General features: G+C 51.7%; 1 long non-coding RNA gene across 1 annotated transcript; it reads left to right on the top strand.

The window, feature by feature from the left end:
• The first annotated feature begins 1,582 nt into the window (after positions 1 to 1,582).
• On the top strand, positions 1,583 to 3,751 carry LOC138844911 (uncharacterized). The gene is made up of 2 exons (XR_011381325.1): positions 1,583 to 1,864; positions 2,068 to 3,751. It is a non-coding gene; the product is annotated as an uncharacterized lncRNA (long non-coding RNA).
• The last annotated feature ends 6,368 nt before the right edge of the window (positions 3,752 to 10,119 follow it).

Raw genomic sequence — 10,119 nt, forward strand, 5'->3', positions numbered from 1 at the left:
TGCTGCTCCAAGCCCACAGAGGAGGCTGCTGGTTTGCAGCAGGCTTTCGATGGGGTCTTCAGCAACACAGGCAGCGGCTGTTGTAGAGAGGGCTGGAGGTCACCTAGGTTGGCAGGTGCCACGTGTGGAAAGGATGCGTGGCAGTTCTCACACCTTGCCGGCAGAGCACCGATGCCGGCCACACACAGGCTGGTGACTGTGCTTGGGTGTGCACCCAGGAAGAACAGGAGCTGCTTTTCATTACAAACGCTGCTGTGTCGACCACAGTCATTACGAAAGTGTGTGCATGTGTGTGTGGGGGGGATCTTTTAAACCTTTGGGGACCACAGCTTATTCATATGTTGCCAATGTTATAACTTGTTTAGGTGTAGACTTTGGAAGTAAGCTTCTCTTGCTCTATTTGATTAAAGAATATCCCAATTTTTTTTTAAAAAAAGATTTATTTATTTATTTGAAAGTCAGAGTTACACAGAGAGAGGAGAGGCAGAGAGAGAGAGAGGGAGAGGTCTTCCATCCAATGGTTCACTCCCCAGTTGGCTGCAACGGCGGTCCCCCATGCAGGTGCAGGGGCCCAAGCACTTGGGCCATCTTCTACTGCTTTCCCAGGCCATAGCAGAGAGCTGGATCAGAAGTGGAGCAGCCAGATCTCAAATCAGTGCCCATATGGGATGCCAGTGCTTCTGGCCAGGGCGTTAACCCACTGTGCCACAGCCCCGACCCCATCCCAACTTTTCGAGACAGGCTATTATAAAAACTTATCACCATTTCCAGTGATTTATCTGTGGGAATCACCAACATTATCAACAATAATATCTGTAAAGAAAATATTAAAATATATACAATTCCACAACTGTTGTAAGCCTGCAAGCCACCTGCAAACCCGGAGCTCATGTATCTGAAAACAGGTCTTGTTCTTGGTGACTGTGGTGTTTCATAAAAGCGTGACCTTATGAAGCCGTATCAATAAGGAATGTTTTCATCTGCTTTAGATACGTTGTTGTTGCATATAAGATTTAGCTTAAAAAGGGTTCCACTGCTTAACGAATTCAAGAGAAAAGTGTCCAAAGTCCCTGCCAGCTCTGACATTTTAAAGCTATTTTTCACGTCCTTGAAGGGACAGCTCCTGATTGCACGTGAAGGATGCAACACAGATTACTGAAGTTGTTCTCCTTAGCAGGAAAGGTGCACTAGCTTGTCTTAAATCAGCTGTTTCAGAGCTTCCTCCAGCGGTGTCATCCCCGGGGTGTCCACCGGCTGCCAATCCCTGGTAACAATTTGCACAGCTTATCTGATGTTTGTCTTTAGTGAAAGCGCCTCCGGCCGCCTAGGGCCACTGTGGGGCACGTCCTGTTAGGAGCCCCTTTCGCTTGGATCCAGACACCTGCCTTGGCACCTGCAGGCTCCCTTGCTGCCCCTTTAATGGAGTAGCCTCTGCCTCCCTCCCTCAGGGGCTGCCTCCGACCTGAAATGACAGCCGGACAACTGGGCCCTCATGAGATGCTGCGAAGGCCTCTTGTCCAGGGCTGCAGCTGGAGGTGAAGGTCATGGCTCCTGTTGCCATGACTGCTGGCAGTGGCCGCTGGGGGAGAGAGGGCGCGGTCACAGCCCAGAGTGTGCAGGGAGCGTGAGCTCAGGGGACACCCGTGCCTTGTGCTTGGCTTGTTTGAGAGCTGCTTGAACTGAAACTGCTCTCCCCGGGGAAATGTGCCCCACGTGGGCTCTGGTTGACTGTGTGCACTTGCATTTGGGTTTGGAAGCAAATGCACGTAGATCAGATGAGACGGGAGGGTTCCAGAACGCACAAAGAGGCCACGGCCACTCTGGGACGGGGTTTTCAGTCGCGGCTGACGGTGCGCCAAAGCAGGTGCTGGGTTCATCTTCAGTGCACACGACAGCGTGGAGCTGGGGCAGTGAGGCTCAGAGGGTTGTGCTTCAGCCACCGACACTGGCTCTTCATGGCCCCAGAATCACCCTGCTACTTTCCCGGTCATTTCTCATTTCCCCGTTATGCCCCTGGGCTTATTTTCCATTGTCTTCTGATCCACGTCTCTCTTTTGTTTTTCACAGGATCCTCCGCAAAGAGTGAGCCAAACAGAAGAGGCAGGGGAAAACGCCCTACCACCGTGAAGCACCGTCAGGTCTGCAGGCCCCGGGGGAGCAGGAGGAAGACCAAACCCCCTGCTTCCCTCTCCTTCGCCCTTCTCCGCCTTGCAGCCCCTCACCCACAGCACCCGGCGCCTGACGTCCCCTTGAGTTCTGCCACCTTGGGTGAGGAGGGCTGTTCACTCCCACATCTGGCTGCGTGTCTCCACCGAGGGCTGCGCTCCCCGCAAGCAGCCAGAGCTTCGAGAAACCACTCCCTGGCCCTGTGCCGCTGGCCTGGGCTGCCCGTGGGCTCGGCCCGGGGAACCCGTACCAGCCTCTGCCCATGCCTTGTAAGCAGCCCCTCGGTGAGCTCTCCGCTGAAATCCTGGGTGCACGGTTGTGCGACACCCAGAGGTGGGCCCTGGGAAGCATTCCGGGGTATTAGCCACTTTTGTGCCTGGTCAACATGTCGCTAATGGATTTGGCATCTTCGTCGCTGTTTTCCCCTCTCACAATCCCTTGTGGGAGGAATTCCCTATTACAAAACCCCCCTCAGCCCAAACCACACTTCCTGCAAATGACTTTTTTTTAACTGCATGGATGGAGCTGGAATTTGCTTCTGGAGCGAGAGCAGCTTTGGGACCTCTCTCTCTTCGTCCCCTCCAGCTTAGTTGCTCCCCGTTGCTTAGATGTATTTATCTGACGGTCCAGCCTTGTCCGATGGAAGCTTAGCTGGGGTCAACTTGTCCCTGCCCAGTCTGGGGCATCCTTGTGGGGGCCCCTGTGGGCCAAGTTCCCTCCCGGCACACAAAGAATGAGCACGTGGCGTTCAGAGCGAGGTGCACAGGCGTCGGCGTGCCGCCTCCACCCTGCCTCCACCCCGCACCGAGTGTCTTGTCTTCAGGGCCCCAGCGTGTGCAGGAAGCCAAAGCTCAGTGCGCCAACATTTCTTGGCATTGACTGGTTTGTGCAAGCGCCGAGAAGACGTAAGATCCCAGGATGTTTGTGACCCCTCCCAGGTGGCAAACAAGAGTCTCTGTGTGCACATTTTCTGAGACCGAGGAAGCGCGCAGGGCACCGCCACGCACGCCGGCGAGCCTCCTTCCTGCAGCCGTAGCGTCCTCACGGCTTGGTCTCCCGGTGTTTCCATCGCGGCCCTGGGCTCAGTGTTTCACGCTCCCCTGATTTTCTGAGGCGCAGCGATAGGCAGCCTTTGTTATCTACACTGAGGGGAAAGACAGAGCCTGGGTGTGACCAAGCCAGATGACCCTAGGAGCATTTCTTTCGGGTTTACCATGCGCGAGTTTTAGCAGCAGATAGACCATCGCGAGCTTATTTTCTCTGAGTGAGTTTGGAAGCTGCACCACCCGAGTGCTCGGTGGTACGAGGTGGCAGGGCGATTCTGAAGTGTGCGCGGTCACAGGGAAGACCTGAGACTAAAGTTTTGCTCTGGATATTGCCATGTTCTTGTGCACTTACATAATGTCTGTGATATTGCTCACAGTGCTTTAGAGTCGTATATGATACAGTCACATATACCTTTTATAAAAGCATGTTTGTTTATGCATATTATCCCTTCATATATTGCTGTATGATACACATATTACATATACACGTATATGTGCTGATACATAAACAAATAGAATAAATAGGGTCCGGGTTCCCACATCAGCTTCCTGTGAGAGCGTGGGCTGAGCACTGGACAAACTATCTTCTCTCTTGTGCTGGACTGAGAGCTCCCAGGGACGTGGGACTGCCCATTGTAAAACCAAGATGAGTTTTCTGCTGGGCCGCCGTGGTTGAGGGAGGGGGAGCTGTCCTGGCCTGCGCCGAGTTTGCACTGCAAACCCCCCATTGTGAGTTAAGCAGTGGGCCAAGGAAAAGGTCGGAGCAGAGTCAAGAGGGAGGCTGAGGTCAAGAGCCGCCGACTCCAAGGTTTAGACAACGAGAGGTGTCTCTGTGTAGCCGAGTGAGAGCAGAGCCCACGTAGGCCAAGGCTGCGGAGGGCCTCCCCAGGAGTGCTCGGGCGGATGCTGTGAGACTTCTCCGTTCAGGCCTCTCAGGACTGCCGGGCCCTCGCGAAGGCAGTGCAGGGGAGGCAGCAGCTCATTTGGGGAGGAGGTTACTTCCCTCTTCTACGGGGGTCAGGAAGCATCACCTTCTCATACTCTCCCACTCTCCTGTTTTAGAGAACCGAACGTTTGATCTTTGGGGCCACAGGAAAAGCAGTGCTATTCCGGGACACCCCAGAACGCTGTCCCTAACAGTCACCTGCTGTGATGAGGGTGGCCTGTGGCCTGAGTGACCCCTTCCTCCTGGAGAAGAGGCCCAGATTCCTTCCTTTCTGGGTGTAAATGAGGGGGACGCTTGCTCTCACCATCGCCATCCGACGGCCTGAACTCAGGGTATTGTCACTTAAAGGGCCACCTCGCACATGGACACCTGGGGCTGTCGGAGCAAGGGTGCATCCAGGAGCACCCTCACACAGCGCCGAACGGTTCCGGGCACGCAGGAAACCGGGTCCCATCAGCGAGGCTGTGTCCCCGAGGCAGGGCCAAGCCAGCGATCTCAGAAGCTTACAGCTTCTTTGTGCCACGGCCAGAGGGGCGTCCTCCCCAGGCCCCCTCACAGGATCCGCTGCGATGTAATGAGCAGCCGCACAGTAGTTCTCTGATAGGAGGTTCCTGGAAGCGCTTCCAGTGCTCCCCACGTAAAGGCCGAAGGGCAGCCCCACGCTCAGCCTGTCCGTCTTAGATAAGCTGGACTCAAAGGCCAGCGCTGCACGCTCTCCCTTCCGTGTGGGAGCTCAGATCAAAAACAAAAGCCCGTGTGTCTCAGCACTGCTGCGCATATAGTGCTGTCAAACTTTGTTCTATGTCTCTGTCAAGGCAGTGATTATGAATGTTAGACTTCTATGGTCATAATTTCTGCGATTATTTTAAAAGTGACTGTTCATGGGTGCAATGGTCAGCTTTCCAGTTGATTCTAGCCCTTGCCTACATTCCCACGAAACCAGAGTCTTTTTACTTGCTGATCTCTTTATAGTGGAATATTAAGCCCTTGACTATAACGTAATTAAAAATATGTTCTCTCTGGGCCACGCTGTGGTGTAGCTATGGTAAAGCCACCGTCTGCAGGGCCGGCATCCCATATGGGGGCTGGTTCGAGTCCCAGCTGCCCCACTTCCCATCCAGCTCTCTGCTATGGCCTGGGAAAGCAGTAGAAGACGGCCCAAGTCCTTGGGCCCCTGCACCTGCATGGGAGACCCAGAAGAAGCTCCTGGCTTTGGATCAATGCAACTCTGGCTGTTGCGGTCATCTGGGGAGTGAACCAGCAGATGGAAGACCCTCCCGTCCACCTCTCTGTAACTCTGCCTTTCAAATAAATAAATAAATCTTTCTTTAAAAAATACGTGATCTCAAAAACTAATGAAGGAAGGAAGGAGAGGGAGGAAGGCCCCTTTGGTTAAATTTCCAGGCCCTCATCTTTGCACAAGTGTTTTCCAGCAAACACAAACACAGACACGATGGTTTGTATGATGTATGTCAGTCAAACTACCCCAGCTGTAATCAGGCTGAAGACATGGCCAGATTAATAATGAGTGCGGGCAGGATGGGCCGATGGCGAGTTGTGTTTCCTGTTGTATCCTGTTCTCGCAGATTTCAGGAGACTTGGATGGTCTGGGTGTTGCTTGCCCTTGTTAGTCACCTTCTCTTGCTTCCCACACTCTACACAGTCTCCTACGGATCTTTCTCAAGTTTTTGTAATCCACGCAAGCTGTGTATTCCCTTATTACTGAGAATATACAAATTGGTGTTTGGAAAGATGTTTTAATTTGAGAAGTTCCCAGAATTAAATCAATTTTAAATTATTGATATTAATTATAAATTAATTAATATGCTTTGAATATTAAGAGCAATGAGACATTTTCTTTACCATGGAAATTTTTTCAGTGACTATTTTAAATTTACTGCATCAATATTGTGCCTAACTTTGTTGAGACATACTCTTAAGAGGACTTTTTTTCCCAAAGGAAGAGAAGGAGAGACAGCGATGGAGGGATCTTCTATCTACTGGTTCACTCCCCAACTTCCCACAATAGCCAAGGCCATAAGCCAGGCATGCAATTCAGGTCTCACACACGAGTGGTAGGGACCCAACTACCTGGGCCATCATCTGCCGCCTCCCAGGTGCACATTGGCAGGAAGCTGGACCAGAAGCAGGGTAGCGGGGACTCAAACAAGGCCCTCCAGTATGGGCTGCAGGTGTGCCAAGTGGCAGCTTCACCATTGTTGCACACACCTACCCCTCAGAAGGACTTTGACCAACTTTCTGTTGATAACCTTGAAGTGAACCTCTTTCCTACTAGGGAATTAGCATTTGGCACCTATTCATGAATTAGTAACACTGAAATGTTCTCAAAGTTAAGCAATTTATTTTTTACTTCTTTGGCATTTGTAGCCACTCTTTTTCTCAAACAAGGGAAAGCTGTGACCTTGGGGGAGTCCTTTATTTTGGATCTTAACTATCGAGTTTGTCCTGCTGGAGCCACTGTCACGTGGCTGAACTGCCCTCCCCGGCTCAGACTTGCTTCATGTTCACCTCGTCCCAGCTGTTTATAACTTGCCTGCTCTGCTCTCAGCTTGTTCTGTAAATTCAGGTATTTATTACCTGACTGCACATAAAAATATTTTGAAGTGCTTTAGCAGCAAACAAACCATGCAATGAGGAAGAGGTTCAAGTAATTTGCCTGGGGCTGTAACCACAACGTATTATTGATTGTCAAGGAAATAATTTCCCTGTACAGTGTTGGACAACAGCCATAAAAACAAGGCTTAATCAGGACAGGGAGGAGAAAGCAGTCACCACCCAGCAGAAGTTCCGGTGCCGGCTGGTGATGTTTTCTAACGCAGGAACAGAACGCAGGAGAGCCTCGCAGAATGAGGGAGGGCGTGAAGGATCCGTGTTGAAGCAAGTCCTGGTCCCACCACTGTCTCAGAACCCATGGTGTGCGTTTGTAGAGGACTCGTTTAATTAAATGAAGAAGCAGCTCCGTCTTTGCCATATGAAAAGGTGAACGGGATAGAACGTCCAACAGCGTCCTGGGAGATTTGAATACAACGCCCAGCAGTGGTCTGGACTGCCAGGGGTCGCCGGGGCGCAGGGGGCGGAGAGCTCGACCTCAGGGTTGTCGGTGCAGCTTTGACAGGAAGCGGTCAGTTGTGGGACCCGAGGACACTAACGTTCCTCCGGGAAAGGAGGTCCTAAAATGTGAGTCCTGGATGAAGCTCAGTTTTGAAAGCTTTTCCCCAAAGCTTCTCCATGCAGAATGGGGCCTCCACGTGGGAAAGAGGATGACGGCTCAACACCGCGCCCTGGACGGCGACACTTGGGGCTCCGAGCATTCCTGGTTACAGTCAGATGGGCAAAAACCGCTCTGGGGTCCACCGCATAGCAACTGTCAATCATGATAATGTGCTGTCTTTTCCCAAAAAAAGCTGCAAGAGAGGGCTTGGGATATTTTCACCACAAAGAAAGGGTAAATGTTTGAGGAGACAGACACTTGCCCAGATTTGAACTTTGTACTATATATGCAATGAATCAAAACACCATGTACTACCCCATTAATACACTTTTTTAAAAAAAATATTGATTGAGTTATTTGAAAGGCAGGGTTACAGAGAGGCAGAGATAGAGAGCCCTTCCATCCACCGGTTCACTCCCCAGAACAGCTGGAGTTGAGCTGATCCAAAGCCAGGAGCCAGGAGCTTCCTCCTGGTTTCCCACGTGGGTGCAGGGACCCAAGGACTTGAGCCATCCTCTGCTGCTTTCCCAGGCCACAATGGAGAGCTGGATCTGAAGAGGAACAGCTGGGAATCCAACTGGCACCCATATGGGAGGCTGGCACTGCAGATGGTGGCTTTAACTGCTATGCCACAGCACCGGCCCTTATTAATACACATTTTATTAATCAATTTAAAAATAACAAAATTATGTGTTCCTGTGAGGAACAACTGAGACTAGACTAAGTTACTGGAATTAAGACTTATTCTATGCATCTGATCTCCCACCATGTGGCACTGAGAGGGAGCAAACAACTTCCATGCAGCTGCCTCGCGAATTTGACTGATGAGCTGCAGGAGCTGGTCCTGCCCCTGATTGGAGGAGAGCAGCGTGCTCAGCGCGTGGGGAGAGAACGCCAGCAGAGTTGAGATTGGTGGAAGAGGACTATAAAGGAGGAGAGAGACACTATGCACCAGGAACATCTGAGGGAAACATCTGAGGAACCCCTGAGAGCCGGCTGGCAGTGTGCCGCCCCTCCGCGGAGGCGGGGGGGGGGGGGGGGGGGGCGACAGCAAACCCGGGACGGCGTCGTTCCTCCGCGAGTGAGGGAACAGCAGCTAACCCGGGAAGGGCCGGGCAAAGAGAACAGCGCAGGGTCCGGTGTCGTTCCTCCGTGAATGGGGGAGCGACATGTTCTCACTCACAAAATGTGAGACATAAAACATGGCAGATGTGTACCAGTTTGTAAATTGAAGTATTCCATTGAGAAGAGGGGTAAGCTGAGTCTAGTTTGAAGACGAGCAGTCCACAAAGAAGAGTATGTGACTGAAGAGATACGTGAGCTGCAATGTTGGGAGACGAATGGAAGTCCAGTTAGAAGAGAGAATTTCTGAATAGATTCCAATGTGCCCAAACAATGCTTTCTTCCTAGATAGAGCCATTTCCTTTCTTACTTTATAAACTATTAGGCTAATTAATTATGTAAATAAAATGGAGTTTATATCTCTCCCCGCTTAGCTTTGGCCTTTGATGTGTATTCATTTGGCAGAGAAAAATGTTGTTTTTTAAATTTGAGAACCAGAGTGACAGAGGAGAGGAGAGAGATAGAGATCGTCTATCTTCTGGTTCACTGCCCCGGAACAGCCACAGCGGTCAGGACTGAGCCAGGCTGAAGCCAGCAGTGGGGAAGTCCATCTGGGCTCCCACGTGAGTGGCGGGGTCCCAGTGCCTGGGTCGTCTGCTGCTGCTTCCCCAGGGAGCTGGATCGGAAGCAGAGCAGTCAGGCATCGCTCTGTTAGGGACTGCAGGTGTCACAGGCACCACAAACGCTGGCCCGGTGTTCACTTTCCCCCTGCAATTTGCCGTGAATAAATGCGGTTTGAGTGATGAGATGTTGATGGGTAGAGCAGATTGGCCACTGCCTATTGCCTCACATTTAAACATCTTTCCTTTCTAGAAGACCACGGCACATCTGCCTGTAATACACTGCCCTATCCTTGTTTTAATACAGAAGAATGGGAAAAGCAAAACAGAATTAGTGTACTTAGAGGGAAGCTGACTGAGCTCGTGAGAGAGAATACCACAAGAAGTAAGAGAAGGGAGCTGCAGAGGAGTGAGCATCGAGGGATGACGTCCCGACCCTATGGCATCTTTGTCCCATATGAGCCCCACTCTCAGCCGAGCTCCCTGCCAACGCATCTGGGGAAGCGGGGCCCCGCACCCATGTGCTCCTAGCTTTGACCTGCCCCAGCCCTAGTCATTGTAGCCATCTGGGGAGCGAGCCAGCAGAAGGAAGATATATATCTCTCTCTCTTTCTCTCTTTCTCTCTTTCTTTCTCTCTGCCCCCCACCCTCCGTAACTCTGCCTTTCAAATAAATCTTAAAAAAAAAAAAAAAAAAAACCAGAAAATGAGGACCTGTGTCTGAAGGACCATCACGTGGAAGGGGAATTAACCCGTGCGACTCTCACTGATCTGCGATCCCACCACGGTCAGTGAGCAGAGCCGTGTCAAAGTGTGTTTCCAAATCCACAGTTACTGAGGCTAGACCAGTGTGCTTTCACGCCTCGAGGGCCCAGTGCTGGGGGGATCAAGGCTTGGTGGCCGTCCTGGCTCCTGCTCTGTGTCCCGCTTTTCTGTGGACCCACTAGGGTTTCCACTGCGTCAACCACCTCCTTCTCCGCAGGTTTCCCCTGAGACTGGAATCCTCCTGCCTCCTCTTCCCCAAGCTCTCCTCCTCCTCCTCTCCCCA

Source organism: Oryctolagus cuniculus, chromosome 13 (assembly GCF_964237555.1).
Source record: "Oryctolagus cuniculus chromosome 13, mOryCun1.1, whole genome shotgun sequence".
NCBI classification, from domain to species: Eukaryota; Metazoa; Chordata; class Mammalia; order Lagomorpha; family Leporidae; genus Oryctolagus; species Oryctolagus cuniculus.